Below are 17,150 nucleotides of genomic sequence, written 5' to 3' on the forward strand. Positions count from 1 at the left end.
TGATCCACTGACCAGTGACCAGTGGCATAGCAAGGGGACCCCCCAAAATATAAAAACACAATTACTTTCCTTCATAAAAGGAAACAAAATATTTAAAAATCATGAATTTATAAAAATGAAAAATGAAAAAAATTAATCTTTGAAAAATGAAGTTTTTTCTATTATGAAGGGTGTTAAAATTGGTTTGAAACCCTCTCCTATGTACCCTGTTGTTTAAAAATTTTCCCCCTGGTTTTGGATTGGCGACCCCCTGCCATCGACTGAATTCAAATTTTCCTCACTCACGTTTCCCCCGAATTTTATTTTCTCATTGCATACCGACTTGTGTTTTACCCGAAATGCTTCACTATGGTGAGGTGGATTTAGCACATCCTCGCGACAATTTATACCACAGTGCACGCACACGGCATTCATTGGTTCTCCATATCTCAATGGAAATGTTTATACACAATGAAAGACATTTTTATCGGTGTATCATTAACGTCACGAGCGACGAGGTGCTCAACCGCTCAGCTTGAGGGAGGGGTGGGCAGCAGAAGCGTGTAAAGGAGAGGTGGAGAGGAAGGAGCAGTTTCGTAGCCAGGTATTTCGTTCGGAGGGGGGGGGGGCAAAAACAGGGGGAAATATTTTAGAAAAAAAACCGGGCACTAAATAATAGGTTGTAAACTAATTTTAAAACTTTTTATAATCGAAAAAACTTATTTTGTTAAAGAAAAATTTTGCGAATTCCTGAGTTTTCAACATTTTGTTTTCTTTTGTGAAGGGCAATAATTGTGTTTTTATATTTCGGGGATGGGGAGGGGTCCGGACCCTCCCCCGGGATACGCCACTGGGAAGGAGCGCGTAAAGGAGAGGTGGAGAGGAAGGAGCGCGCTCCCTCCGTATTTCAAACAATGAGGCTACAAATGAGGGAGTCAAGGACGAACAAGTCAGATCTTGCTTCAGTGACGTCGTTGCCTTCAAAGCGAAGTCGGGCACGCTATGTGATGTATGTAGTTGGCGTTTCCAATCCGTCTCTAATTGTTTGAGGGGTTAATGCTGCGCTTGTTTCTTTGAAAATTGTGCTGTTTGGACAATGTTGCATATCAGTAAAGTGTAATTGTAGAATTGTAGATAGAAAACTGAGTTGCAATCGATTAGAGCTGAAAAAAAAAACAGAAATATCGTCAGGAATGCGTCTCGTTTGGTCAAATTCTTTTTTTAATCTCGTGCATTTCATTCAACTGTCGAAGCTATCGAGATATCTTCGGGCACAGAAAGTCACTTTCCTAGCATTTGTCATCTAGAAACGGAGAACTGAAGCAGGTAGGCCAAAAAAGGTCAGTTGGTGAGACGAGGTAGAGATTAAACACGCTTCAGTTGTTTTCTTGTGATTTGATATTTTCCTGAAAAGACAATGATTTATGGTCCGTGTGATTTCGGAAACGAAAAAAAAAACAAGAGGTACGAGCTGATGGACAGCCGAGGGTGGTTTTCTAAAATCTGCGACGTAGTTACTTTTGACGTGGTTATTATGCTACGGTGCTGAGATTAACCCGATGATTGTTCAATCTCTTGGGAAGAGTCACACTATATGCCATTCGTATTTTTCCTTTTTTATTTTCTGGCTGAAAATCCTGGCCACAGCTGAAATTCTACTCGTAACCTCTGCGAGAGCTTTCGAACAAAACGGTTCATGAATAGGACAAGAATCGCATGCGACGGCGCATTCGAAGAGAGAATCGGAACTCTTTCCACCATTATGGGTCGTTGCATTCACTGAAGCTTTAATTTAAAATTTCGGATCCAGATCCGATGTTTTCCGCGACTTTGGATCCGTTGTATCCGATGAAGAACAATATCCGCGGATATTTGGATCGGAGGTATCCGATCCGACCATCCCTGAAAATAACAATAGCCGCGGTGGCTACATTCTCATTTGGCCGCGGTGGCTAAACAATAGTGTAGCGTTCATATACATACCAGAGCAGCATAGCGGGTGCGCGGTGGCGGCCGAACGCAACCTGTCGAGTCTGCCCGGAGGCCGGGGCGGCTTATGCCTAGCTAGTATCAACTTCCTCAAGGGTGTCATTGATGAAACTGGGCTATACAAATGCGAATGTGTCTATTTTTTATTATTGACGCAGACGTGTGTTAGTCTAAAAAAAGTTACTTATATAAAAAAAACCGCTCTCAGCGCGTATTTATAAGAAACTTTTTTTTTCACAGGTAAACCCGTTCTCTGATCGTTTTTATTTTCATCAGACTTCAAATAACATTTGAAAATAAAAACATATCTATCGATATATTATACTTTAAAACTGGTGGTCCAGATGAATTCTCCGAATGTGATTTATAATCGTAATAATTTGATTTGCCATGACCAGCGGTGATGAAAGAACGAAAAACGCATGCAATGCTTCCCGAACCCGTGCTTTCCAATTTTTTTCTCTGAGAGTAGCTTATAAACATGAGGCATTTCAGGGTTCGTCGGTTTGTCGCTCTTGCCGACATTTTCATGTTTCGGAGGCCTCTTAGGCATGTTCGTCGCAGCACCCGCGTGCCAGGCATATTCTCCGCGCGGGCAAGGCTGACACCGCGGCCGCTTAGGTGTGTGGCAGCCTTTGTGCCCCAAACTTATAGTCTATGCTCAAAACATTTATCTTCCTGGAATTGATGGAATCGGAATCGACTTTAGGCGATCGATTCTCCATTCCGATTCCGTTCCCGAGAATCGGTGGAATCGAGAATCGACATTTGGAATCGACTCATCCCTATACCTAACAGTAAATAAGGAAAAAGGTATCCAACGATCCAAATCATTTTAAGTGACTATTGACTTAAGAGATCACATCATTTTCTCTCTGATCATGGTACAAATCATGCGATAGCGCTCGCTTTCTGTAATTATCAAATAATAAGTACATATTCACTAATGCGTGCATGTTTATTCAAACACATAAATGTAATGGTTTAAAAGACAGTAGTGCTTTTCATTTCCAAATGATATGTAAAAATGGTGCCTATCACTAAAATCTCTCGATAGTGAACCTCCATCCGTCAAACTGCCCATCCTGCAGTGTGGGCAGAATACTCGCATACATGTGTTGCGTGAAGTGTACATCAAAGGATAGACACAAAACACGCTCAATTCGTCGCTTACGTCAGCTGTGAGTGAAGACGAACTCCAGTCCACTTTGGAGGCACAACCAAGTGCACTATTAGACGAAATCACATTTCAGCAGCTGCTTCTAACTAGACGATGCAATTTTGATATTGCCAGCAAGCAGCCTAGTCAGATCCAGGACCAGGGGCCAGTGATTTTGAGTGGGCCAGCATTTACTAGCCGCAATCAGAACTGATAATGTTGTGAAATTTCTTCGACGTACAGGCACTTTGGTTGTGTGTGTAGTTATGCCCTGATTTGGTTGTACACTTTGGAGATGAAAATGTTTCAACTGTTTCTATAAATAACATGTTCATTGTTGTTGTTTTGCTTCTGAGTAAATTGACTAAATAAAATTGAAAAGTTCAATACTTGAATTAGTAGGAAGCTCTTTTAGATCCTGAAGTCTCTAAAAATCACACAGATTGATAGAATTTGTTCTTAAAATTCTATTCTATCAATGTACGCTACACTCCTAGATTAGAAATGGTGTTTAAACATGATGCAATTATGATTAACACATTATGGTCCGCACGCATGTTTTTACGTGTTTCCGCCGCCAGCGCTTATGTGCCGATCACGTGTTTTTACGTTTTCATGCAGTGTAGTCTCCTGCTGACCTCTACGGATTTATTTGGAACTATTTCGACCTAGTTCTGGTTTGTGCGTCTTCAGGTAGCTTTACTGTTTGTTTTTGTGAAAGTTTTTCTTATTGATGTCTTTTTTATCGACGTTATAATAGTTTGAACATATATTGAAAACCTACCTACCCAGAAGAAATGCAAAAAGTAACCGGCCCCAATGGCTAGTCTAGTTTAAAGGATGCCGGACCAAGAGGTGTTAACACACTCAATGCTGAGAAAATTTATCATAACACACCGCCACGCGGAAAAAATATTTTGCAATAATATCAGATATTATGTCTTCCTTAATCGTATACAATCATACATAGGTCAAAATTATTAAAATTTGCGCTATTAATAAAGAAAATATTAAATATTATAATAAAATTATAATAAATATATAATAATAAAAAGAAGGCAAAAAATCTGCTGAAAGCAAACGACTTGTATCCAGTCACAGGAGAAGACACACTGAGACGCTGGGCACAATTGCAGGGTCTAGTAGAAGACGCGGAGGCAGATGGCGGGCCGAGAAACCTAATGGGACCGATGCCTTGTATTCAAGGCATCCGCGTCCTAGGCTAGCGCGGGATGCCTTGAATTCAAGGCATCCGCATTGAGTGTGTTAATGTAGCAAATGGGAAACTTATTTGATGTTATGGTCAAATTTCATGCATGTATGTTCACGACCAGCTGATGATTTAAAATAGTGATTTGACATCAAGTTATGATAGCCTCTTGTGGTATTTATTTTTCTCTACAATAATTACGTGTTCAACATAATGTGCAATGCCATAATTGAAGCTCTTTATTGGCTTGTTTCATTATCCATCAAATCCTACAACCTTCCCTAGAGATGTAATGATTCTTAAGTAGGTAACTCTGAAATATATTCTCATGATGTGGCATATAAGAATCACCATATAAGTCCATGAATTTTTAGCATATCCTTCTCCATGACGTGGGATAACAGGTTGTGCACAGGAAAATCAGGAATCATGCTTGAATTATGTCCCTGGAATTATGCGTGAATTACTGTATAAGCATGTGTAAGAAGCACACACGTGTAAGAGGCGCACTCCTATTTTGAGCATCAGAGCTAAAGAAAAGGAAAACTTTTCGGCATTTTTTTATCCTATCGCACGGTGTAGCAGACTTAAGCCTGGACTTTCGACAGTTATCAATTTTTCCGCTTTCAATAGTAATAATTTACACAGCATTCTTGTGCTAAATTTACATGATATGTATGGCGCTCGGAGATTAGTAGGTATTCACTTGTAGCCTTAACCTTCTGATGCTTACTAGGGACGGTCGGATCGGATACCTCAGATCCAAATATCCACGAATAATGCCCTTCACCTTAATGTACTTCGGATCCAAATTTGTCAAAGAAATTGAATCTGAATCCTAAATTTTCAATCGTTGCTTTCGTGAATGCAACATCCCATAAGAGGGAGTAGAACGAGTTCCGATCCTCTCTTCGCATGCGCCGTTGCACTACGATGTTTGTCCTACTCACGTGCAATTTTTTTAGAGCTCTTGTAGGAGTATTGCAATAGAATTTCAGCTGTGGAAAATTTCAAATCAAAACATAACAGGCACATAGCGTGAATCTTCCCAAGAGATTGGACAACAATCGGGGAAATCTCAGCGCCGTTAAAAAATAACCACTGCACAGATTTCACAAAATACCCCTAGCCCTCCATCAGCCCCTGCCTATGACGTTTATTTTCCTTTCCGAGACCCTACGGACCATAAATCACTTGCTCAAAGGAAAATATCAAGTTACGTGGGAACAATCGAAACTTGTTTCAACCCTTCCCCGTCTCACCAACTGACCTTGATCGATCTCCCAGTTTCTGGAGGCCTAATGCTGGGTGAGTCACCTAGCGAGCCTGAAGATATCTCAATAGCTTTCAATAATTGTAAGACACGCACGAAGTTCACAAAACGAAAGAAATCTACGCGACACATATCTGACAGAATTTAAGTTTTTTAAGCTCTAATTGATTGACACAAAGATTTATTGTTACCGTATTACCGCTACTAATATTCAAAATAGTCCAAACAGCACAATTTCGGAAGAAACAAGCGTAGCATAAGTGCATTCAAACAAGACAAGACGGACTGGAAACTTCTGGCAACTGAAACTGCATTTATCACATTGCTGCCCCTTCGCTTTGAAGACAATGACGTCACGTGCAAGATCGGACGTGTTCTTCCCTTTCTCCTTTGCCCTCAGCCTCGTTGTGGAGGAAAGACGGAGGGAGCGAGCTCCTTCCCATCTACCTGTCCTTCAAAGCTCTTCACTTTTAAACATTTCAGATTTCTCCTATCCGCCATTCAGTCAAACAATGTACACACTCTTTTGAATTTTTTAAACAGCAGGTTTTGACACCAATATAATTTTCAATCGCAATAACCCTTATAATATCGTCTGAAGATGATTTTTGAAAAAGCAGGCCCCTAGCGTAATGGAAATTACTTGGCAAGACAGATGTTGACTATTGACCAGGTATCGTCCTTCAAAACTGCACTTTTCTCTACGTTTGGCAAGCGTGTACTATTTGCAGTATAAATGCTGAGGTATGCCCACCCATAGCAGTAAATTTAGCGGGCCCTCCGGAGCAAAATACCCCGTGCAATCTTTTCCATGTTCACATCTGAGGTACCTACCAATGTGATGGTGCGATGCTTACGAGTTAGAAACGCAAACAGGAGCATTTTAAAAATATGTCACTAAGGAAGAAACTCCACTGCCTCCCGCTTGTTTTTGACCTTGGTTTTTAGATGACTGACTCAGCTGGAAACCTAGGCCACTCAGTTCTTTTTCGGCTAGTGACCAGGGAAAGGGAGGAGGGGAATATAAAAAATTTGTGTAAGAGGCACTCCCCCATTTTCGGCTGCAATTTCTGGGGAAAAAAGGTGTGCCTCTTAAAAGTGCCTATACGGTATTCATGAATTTTTGCTCAAACCGGGAATATTAAAATTTTTTTTCAAATTCATTCCACATATAATTTTTCCAGTTCAACGCCCTTTTTCTGGCTGAAAATGTTTGTTTCAGTTTTAAGTGCACCATCTTAGTATAATTTCTACCGCTGCAGCAAAATGTGGTATGACGGACAAGGCAACATATTCGAAATGTCTATCACTCTATGATTTATGTAACATTCAAAAACACAAAGACTTAGAATTCCGTGGGACATCAAAATCCGCTTATCAGATCAAAGTAGCGTCTTGGCTCGAATTGAATGTATTTAAATTTTAAATGCATTGTGTGCTAAGTAACCAATCCTTGTCCTTTTATGCACATAAATATAATATTATTTAGAAGCATTGAAATGATTTGGAGTGTCTTAACATTCTTAGCCATCACAGTAATAATGTGAGATTAACCTGGAATTTTTTCAGTTTTTCATGGAAAACTGGGAACTGTGCATGAATTTTTATACTTTGATTGGTTGGACATCCTGTGGAATCAATTTGAGCCATAAGGCTAATTGCATGAAAAGAGGCTAGCTAACCTCTTCCTTGTCCTTGTAAATACATAAATATAATATTATTTGAAAGTATATGAGTAATATTCGGTGTGTTAAAATTCTAATCCATCGCAGTAATAACGTGGCATCAACCAGGATTGTTGTAAAATTTCTTTTGCTTACAGGCGCTTTGTTTGTGCATATACATGTTCTGATTTGTTTGTACACTTTGAAAGATGGACTTTGACTTAGTGTATGTTACATTTATACAGGCTATGTTGGTGTGCTTGTATTGGAGTTTGGCCTGTTTCTTCACTCTTCTTTGATGTGCGTTCATTGTCTTCCGAGAACAGGGCTCGAGGATGTGGCGGATGGGGATAGTGGCAGACATTGCGTGTGCTCGCATTGCAGCCAGGGATTTGGCAAGAGCAGTCAGCTATTGTGCCACGCAAGGACGCACCACTTGGGGGAGCTCCCCTTTGCGTGCGGGGATTGCAGACAACGATACGTCAAGGCAAGCGACCTGACCCAGCACTCAAAGAGCCACAGTGCCGTCAAACTTCACAGGTAAAGTCATGAAGGAAAGTCTCCTGGAAAATACTTCGAATTGGAAGTGGAAGGAATTGTAAATTTTCTCTCGTCCAATTCGTGAGTGTTTCTTATATCTTTCCCTCCGCTGAGGATGTCTGTTTACCTGTGAAGCTGTGATGTCATGGAATCATGTGGGCCATTTTGTATTTTTGGATTACTCTGTGAATTTGATGATGAAACGCCTGAAAAAAGGCTGCTTTTGTTCAACGTAGCAATCTGCAAAAACTATTCAACTCTATTGAATTTGTGGGATGACTTGATTTGATATTTCACATTCATATTTCTGGGTCGAATTTGGCAATGACATCCCCTTGTTCTCCAACCCATACGCTCTCATATACAAATTTAATCAGTTACACAGCCTGAAAAAATTGATTTCACCCTCGGCCATGCACCTATTGGGACGGCTTGAGGGGTAATATGTTGATGTTGTAATTGAGATTGTTGATGCTTTCCAGGTGATTATAATATTTCAGGGCATCAGAACTCTTTCAAGGGCTTGGGAAAAATCATAGGGTTGACAATATTAAGAAATCTCTTCTTTTACTATTTTAAAGGTCGTTTTACAGGGTACATGGAATTGTGCAATCTGACGTACGTCCAAAGGCGCGATCAAAATTGTGTTGTGTAAAGCGGTGAATTGCTGGAACACATGTGAGAATGCGTGGATGCGAGATGGCAGAATAGCCCCTGATCTAATTTCGTTCATGCATTCGTGCAATCCACGCCACTTTAGAAATTAATGCAGCTCTAATCTGCACAATTCCATGCCCCGTGTAAAACGGCCTTAAGAATTCATTATTTCTGTCATGTAGTTTCTGTTCGCTCCGCGTGACATTTAAATTTTTACGCCGATGTTTCTCCTATCATTACAAAACCATTGCTGCCTTCCACACAAGAACCATCGCAATACCTTGAGTCACAGCCTCCGGCATCGTAGCCAGCTTCCCAGGCCCTCTCCCTGGAACACGACTTTCGACAGCTTCTCCCGGCCACCGCGCCTGGAATGCTGCCCACACCGGCGGACCAGGAGGTTCTGGAGCTGCTTACGCTCCTGGCAAACAACAAGGACTCCCCGAAGCTCACCAGGTGGGACGGACATGAGTTCCATCTCTTACTCACATTGGGGTCTGAATGGCCGACTCTTTCGACCACTATGAGGAGCATTGGGTTCAACCGTACTAGGATCCTTGCCATCGCCGCCACCCATGGGTGGGAAACAGCATCACGGGTATCGACCCCAGAAGAGATCCTGCGGTGCCTGCAAACTCTCTTGTGGGTGCAGACGGGGGAGAGGCCCTTTGCGTGTGGTGTGTGCCACAAGCGCTTCTCGCAGAAGAGCACGCTCAACCACCACGCAAAGATGCACTGAACGCTGTTAGTTGGGTGAGAGAAGAATAATAGTAATAAGCGGTCTCTGGAACTCTGTGTGATATCATTCTGGTTCCTGCTTTCACCGTGTGAGGTGACCTTGGGGTGAGGGTATGTGCGCCGCTGCAATGCAGGCTGCTAGCAGGTAGCAGAGTACCCTGCTAGCAGGTAGCAGAGTACCCTGCTAGCAGGTAGCGCTTGGCTTAAATAAGGATTATTAATACCCTATCAAACGAAGGAAACTTTCCGACCTTAAGGCTCCCGGATACATCGGCCACTTTCGAGTTGTGGATCTTTCCCCCCACCCCTCAAAAACTCGGCCTAGTGGCTAGCGAGCCTAGCCGACTAGCAACTGGCCTTGGACTCGAGGCAGGGAACATAGGGGGCAGTGTTTAGGGAAGGGAGGGGAGGCGATGTGGAGGGGATGGGTTCAGATGACTGAAATTTTGGGAACCTTCTCGCTCGGGTTTGCGACTGTTGAACAGCCGAGTGTCACCGTGCTCAGCCTCTGCGCCGCATGGAAGTAGACGAATCTCAAGGCAACACGGTGGTCTTCGAGATTGGGAAATGGATATTATTTACGGAAGTGTAGAGCACAGAGATTGGTGAAATTTCGTCTCCAAAAACCCGGAAGTATTCAAAAAATTTCTAATAATTGATTTGGTTACTAATTAAAGCAATCTCATGTAGTAGCGAGAAAATCAGGCAAGTAAGAATTGAAAGGTACAGTTTTATTATTCCTTGACATTTTTGAGAATATCGTTTGTTCTTCATGGTGTTTCAACCCGTCAAAATGTTTTAGAGATTTCGTTTTCAATGAAAAACGTAACTCCCGATACATAAAAATATTAATTTCTTAGTTTTTCCAATTTAAGTATTTCTGGAAGAAGGTAAAATTTTTTTAACTTCTCGTCCATGAGGTTTTCCCATAAAGCCTTGTCCATCTAATTTTTTTATTAAATCCACTTGGAGTACAAAAGAAAAATATACAATGCCTTTCTATATTATTTCGTATATTTCGTGGAGTATTCTGTTTCCCCTGGATTTCAAAGAAACTTTTGATCTTCGCTTCAGATAAATATTTCCTTATCGGATTTCACAGTAATCATCAAGTGTGGAATCTCGGGAGGAAATTTCTTCTTCCTGAAGGCTGCAACTGGACGTTAGGGATAACGAAGACGCATGCTATGGTATTTTAATCACTTATAAAAATTTCATAACTATAATCCGTACAAAAATATGTGCCAAAATGTATATATAATTACTAAAGTAACCTACCGATTAAGGTAGGTTTGTAATGAGTATTTACTAAACATTCTGGCTGTACTTCCTCCTATCATTTCCTCTTCAATTCACTATGAAATTCCTTTCCATCAAATCTCTTATTTCCTTTCTATCTCTCACTTAACCAACATTCTTTCCTGTAACACAGTTTTCTCTCCTCCCTTACTATGTCCTACACTTCGTCGTTCTTCTTCGTCTACGTCCGCTTCACTTTCTCCGTTCTTGTCCACCTACTTTTATCTTGTGTCTCAATCGTAGCTCGTGACTCTTTACGAACCGCATAAATAATAAGTTGACCAATTTATTTTTATTTATCCGTGGAATCATCATTAAGAGCGCATTTCAAATAAATTAGGATAAAGTAGGAATCCCATTTAGGTCTTGCCTGTAGGATACCTCAAAACAAATGACAATACGAATTGAAAAAATTAGTAAGCTGAGACCAGATACGAAACATAATAAATGCTCGAAAAAATAGCAATTTTTGTTAAATCTCAGCCTGCCGTGCAAAAAAAATATATTGAGCATTAAACGCACTATCAACCAATTAATTTATTTGGATTTTCTACAATAAGTTACCACTTACTTAATCTTTAAAAAATATGTTAAACTATTTGATCCTCTTATAATTTCTGACCATCAAGAAAACAATTTCGTCTTACATAGATAAATGAGCGTTTGAACGGAAAAATTACGCGTCGGCAAAATATAAATTTTTGTAGATCTTAAATTTAATGCATTGTGTTCAGCTTCTTCTTTAGGTTTATATCCTCTTATGGGGTAGAAAATTTTGAATACTTAGAAAAGGTTATGATTACGTAAAGGGAGAACTGTAAATCTACAAATATAGGTAAGGACGGTTCAAATTATATTTGATAGCAATCAAGCTATTGCTTTTTGGAGAATCAGCAACCAATTGCTCGAACTTTAATACCCCTCCCCAGAAGGTTATCAAGTAGTTTAATTATGATTGTACTAACACATTATTAATTGTTTTAATAAATTTTGGGTAACATCATAGAGTAAGTATATATTCTTACTCTATGGTAACATTTACTTCGGAGGGAGTAAAGCGTTGCGTGGATAATTTTATATTTCCTGGAAATTTGGTTAACTTAATTATGACTTTAGTCTTCTTGTGAGTAATCCTCATGCCATATTCATCGCATCTCTTGTCTAATGCATCCACTATACTCATCAGCCCTCTTGCTGACTGGCTAATCAACGCCTGATCGTCCGTGAACCTTACTGATTTTACATCATTCCTCCCACTTTTACTTCAGTTCCCACCTCATCCCACGCTTCTCTTGCCATCACCTCAGCGTATACTCCAGAAAACAATGGAGATAGTGAAAAGTCTTGCCCTACTACTCGGGCAAAGCTTGCCCTCCCAGTTTCTCTGTCCGCTACCTTCACTTGCGCAGTATTGGCCAAATGAAGATTACAAATGAGTCGCCTATCCCTCCAACTGACGCCTATTTTCTTGAGAATATCCATAATTTTGTCCAGTCCACTCTATGAAATACTTTTTCAAAATCCACGAATAAGGCAAACACAACCTGATTATAGCTTAGGTTCCTCTTCACGAGCGACCTCATAACCGCAATAGCATCTTTACTTACCGAAGAAAGATCTGAGGTTTTCCCGGCAAATGATGTTGTTGAAGTTTATTCGGGATTGCCACCGGATAAGGTTCTCCATCTCTGCCGACGTTTCGATGGCCGAGTCGTCCATCGTCATCAGGGCTTGATGACGATGGCCATCGAAACGTCGGCAGAGATGGAGAACCTTATCCGGTGGCAATCCCGAATAAACTTCAACAACATCTTTACTTACCTTTTCTGAATACAAACTGATCTTCGCCCAAGTAATCGATAGTCCTTTTCTCTATTCTTCTCTTTAATATTCTCATTACCACTTTGCCTTATTTTCCATTGTCGCGAAATCAGGGAGACGAAGGTCATATCAGGGAGAGCTCCCTTGATTTCCATGTCTTAGAAGCGGCCTCTTCCTTGGCTCAAGATTATGCCACACCACTGCTTCTTCTACATGTTAAATCTTTCCTGCCTGTTTCCGATGCCATGCAGATCCTCCTCTTTCCCCATCCATCTACTCTGAACTTCGATTTGCTCAGTTAGCATTCTTCCATTTTTAGCATTAATTTTTGACATGGCTTGTCCTCTTTTGCCGCCAGATAGCGACTTCACCTTGACGTACAACGCATCTACCTCTCGTTACTTCTGAATCTTTTCCATTTCCTCGCAGTCTCTCTCCTTGTTTTCCACCAATTCTTTCTCCCTTCTTAGTTTCTCACCGTAATAGATGATTATGTTTACTTAGAATTTTCCCTGTACTGTGTCTACGTTCTTCCACTTCCTTATTACCGCCATTTCTTTTTTGATTTCCTTCGTTATCCTAGTTTTCTTTGTCATACGAATCTCCAGAGGTTTCTAGTAATCTATCCTCGCATTCCCATTAAAGTTTCAACGTTCTATTTCCTCACCTTTATTATTTTACGAGTCTTTTGAATATTTCGTTTCGTTTCGTTCACCTTAGGGAGAATGGGATATATTTTTCGCCATTCCTTTACATCTGTTTTACTATTATGTGGTCTTTCTGATGTATCTCCGTATCCCTTGGACTCTTCCTGGTGGACTTTTGCACTTTAGGATAATTGGACTAGGTCTTTGTGACGAATAACTTGTTTCTCCTGCAATATATTTTTGATTTCTCTTCCCGCTCGTTTCGCGTTTCCTAACCCAAAATCTCCTATTTCCCAGCCCTTCCTCCCTCCCCGACTGAGGCGTTATACTTCCCCATCATTACTTGGTTTTTTTAAACCAGGCATTTCACTTATTATTACCTCGTCTACTTCTATCTCCATACGAATGATAGCGGACTTGTAGACTTGAACTGCTACTAAGTCGGTGGGTCGTTCCTCAAACTCTACAACCAGAATCCATACCGCTTACCGGATTAATTAATACCGTTGTCTTACTCAGCTTCCCAATTAATACTGAAGCTACTTTTGAAGTTAACTTTCCTCTCTACCATAACATATATCCACCACAATATTTATGTGGGATGGGAGGTGGCATAAATTCTACCATCACCATATGGGCAATTTCTGCGTCAGATTTTGTTTTGTTGGTTTGCGGAGTATCTTCTAGATCTGTATTTGTAGCATCTCTGGAGTCACTGTTAATATTATCAATTTGTTCATTACCATATATTACAATGATGCTCGCTGTGAGATATATAAAAATGTTGAGTTATCAGTGCCAGCAATAAAATAAGTTTCGGACAAGGGTGCTATACCACTTCACCAATGCTTTCTTCATGAAAAAATATGCTTTCTTTTCTTTGCTTTTCACTTTTATATCATATTTTTTCATATGTTAATGCAATTTGCATGGCGCTACTCTGTAAAGAAAACTTTCAAATCCCTTTTCAAATGCAATTCCCGGCAGAAGTCTTTCTGGTAAAAACTAACGAAGCATAACATATCTATCGCAAAAAATTAATTTTATATTTTTTTTACTATTTTACTTTTATAAAATGCTACAGATAAATTGACAAATAAGTATCGATGCACGACGGACTCAATAATTTTGGCTATTTTCAGGCGGTGTATCGTTGGAGGACGTTGTTGCCAATGTTAGAATGGGCGTGAATGTTCACATAATCTATTCACGCATGAAAAGTAAATTGATAAAATTGTTAAAAAGTTATTTTATTGGTGAATATGTTCCTTTGTTCTTTGGGAGATTCTGGAGACGATTACTTATTCAACCAAAGCTTTCAGTTCGAGACGTGAGTAAAAAAAATATATCGTTAAAAAATATGCTTTTTGCGGCGTATTTACTGCAAATATTGGCTTCGCAGGTAAATCGACGAAATTGTGTATGGGAAGGTGCACATGTTTTATTAATAATAATAGCGTATAAATTCTAGAGTAAGGAAGGGCTGCCAGAGGTGGAGGACCAAGTGGCAACATCAATGAACACACAAACATCAAGTCAGTCTTCCGCCGCCTACGACCTAAGGCCCAGTGATGTGAACGAGCGGTTCAATAGTTTCCAAGTAAGCTTCCGCGGAGATTATGATGATATCTGGTGATTTTCCGGGTATTCTTCCGCGTTTATCCATTTTTAGGACAATATTTCCCCTACATTTCAGTTGGCTTCCTCAGGTCCACTGAAAAGATGGTAGTCCCATATGTCGTGTATGAGAGTGTTGTCTATTGTATTTAGTGATTTTTCAAATTTGTCCTTTAGGTTGGTTAGGTGTTGGGAGAGGGGAGGAATGTTTAGGTTATTTGCGATATAGTCATTTCTGAGGAACCATGGTGCATCAACAATTCGTCTGAGTATCTTGTTTTGGCTGACGTATAGTTTGCTTAGATTGGAGTATGAAGTCCCTGCCCATGCTGGGTAGCTGTAAGTGAGAAGAGGGCCTAACATGGCGAGGTAGATTGTTCTTTTGGTGTCGAGTTTCATTCGGCTTCTCCTGTTGAGCAGAGGGTTGAGGGAATTGTTTGCTGCTTGTGTCTTATTGGTGGCGTAAGCTATATGATTGTTCTAAGAGAGCTTTGGATCCAGCATTATTCCTAGGAATTTTACCTCCTTGGAATCAGGGATTTCTTCAGTTCCATAGTAGGTTTTTGTGGTGTTTTTATATTTCGCTTTTCTGGCGAAAGTTTTGAAGTCCCAGTCGGTATTTTTGCCATTGAGGTCTCCGCCCAGATGCAAGGATGTTGGGCAAGTTTTTCGATAGTTTTGATGTCACTGAAAAGATGCATAAAGTTGTTCATATTATATACACCCCGTTTTCCGCCTTTTTTGTGGAGGTGTGCCTTGATTGGTTGCGATCTTTGAGGACCCGTTTCCTCGCGCTGGAGAGAGTGTAGCCGTCTTCAAGGTTGAAGTTCTTTGTTGTTGTGGCGATTTCAATTGCCTCCCTGATTATTCTCGGGTAGTAGCGGCCTTCTTTGTTCTTCATCGACACTTCAGTGGACCTAGGAAACCAACTGGAACCTTGGCGAAATATCGTCCTAAAAATGGATAAACGCGGAAGAATACCCGGAAAAATCACCAGATATCACGAACAGTTCAAGATAAGCCCATAATAGCTACTCTGTTTTATCACTTGCGTGATTTGAACTTGTATCGTCTCGGAGGAAGCGTCCAGTGCAACCATATATTCCAATGACTTCCGTCCCAGATTAAAAAAATCTTCGGGCAGTTCCAATCCAAGGGAAATATAAGATTATTCCGATAAAAGAAATAAGCATTTGCCATAGTGATTTCATTCTAATTTAACCAGAAGTCCTTCACTCGATGCCCATGAAAATGTAACATTATTTGAAACTGATGCCTATTTTTTCGATTTATAAGGCTTACTTGATAATGATGAAACTGCGAGCGAACTTGCAGTAAAAACCAAGGGTCTAAGGATTGACGAGAGACGAATAGGACAGTGGGAAGATGAGAATCAAATTATCTCATTTTTATGCTGCAAAATATCAAAATATGCGGTGTTGCGTGGATTGCGATGACGCGAGTGCGGAATCCTTTCCTCATTCGTGCATCCTGTTACCTCTTTAAAAAATTATGGATCCCTGAATCAATTAAATAGTGTGCGATATGATATTCTGTTTAAGTTTAAAATAATGAGAGACACAAAACTAGTCCTAAAATATTTTATCTATTTTTAAGTTTCCAAAAAACGACACTCATTCCACAGAAAAATTAGACCATTACCCTGTATGTAGGAATAACGAATTCGAAAATGCTGCCATATCTTTTGCATTATAACTTACTCATCTAAGTTTCCGGCTCAATTGATCAAATAGACAAAAAAGAAGCCAAGAAAAATTCTATTTTAGGGACCGTAGAGTGCAAGCGTGGGTTGTAAGAGACCGATGTCTTAAATATTTTCCTGTCAATTGACAAATGCATGCACCGAAGAATTAGCATTTTTTATTACAATTGCCAATTTAGAATTAGCAAGTTTTTTATGAATTAAGCAAACATGTTTCCATGCATCATGCATAGTACAAGTTGTCCATGAGTTCTTGACTTGCACGTTATAAAAAACTTCAATTACAAAAAATGGAAAATTTCGGTGATAGAACACACGGATGTAAATCTGCACGCTGGTATACGATGCGTAATCTATGACGTGACTCGAGCTATCAAGAATTATATTTGTTACATAATTTTAGGCATTTAAACTAATGAATTTCTTAAAAAATAAACATTCGAGACTCATAAATATAAAGCTAATCTTTCATTTTTAGCAGAATTAATGTAATTGATCTTATTTTTCGTATAAAATTATGGCAAGGGAGATTGCACCGATGAGAGGAAACTTTTAATCTCGAAATGAACAGATGTATCAGGGTAAAATGCAGTACTGAAGCGGATATAAACTGACCAGGGTCATTTGTAGCAATCCTCCTCGCTGAGAATAAACCGGCATTACCGATAGCAAATGTACGAAGTATATCTCCTCGCATGCAATGTGGGAAATGCATCTTGGTTGTATTGATATATTTTTTTTTGTAATTGCATCGGAACAAAAGAGTCAGGGAAAAATCATCATGGTATGACAGTATTTTGGCAATAAGGCACTGTTAAATAGTACGTGGCGTTC

The 17,150-nt window shown here is 40.0% G+C and overlaps 1 protein-coding gene across 5 annotated transcripts in view; it reads left to right on the top strand.

Moving 5' to 3' along the window:
• Window positions 1-17,150, top strand: part of LOC124163960 (Golgi reassembly-stacking protein 2-like) — an 85,554-nt gene that overhangs the window by 62,114 nt on the left and 6,290 nt on the right. For 4 of the 5 annotated variants that reach the window (XM_046541094.1, XM_046541089.1, XM_046541091.1 and 1 more), the window contains 2 exons: window positions 7,601-7,814; window positions 8,738-9,224. The gene's annotated coding sequence lies outside the window, so the exon portion shown is untranslated. The remainder of the gene's footprint in view (window positions 1-7,600; window positions 7,815-8,737; window positions 9,225-17,150) is intronic. The other variant, XM_046541092.1, reaches the window with a different exon arrangement.

Source organism: Ischnura elegans, chromosome 8, assembly GCF_921293095.1.
Source record: "Ischnura elegans chromosome 8, ioIscEleg1.1, whole genome shotgun sequence".
Classification (NCBI taxonomy): Eukaryota; Metazoa; Arthropoda; class Insecta; order Odonata; family Coenagrionidae; genus Ischnura; species Ischnura elegans.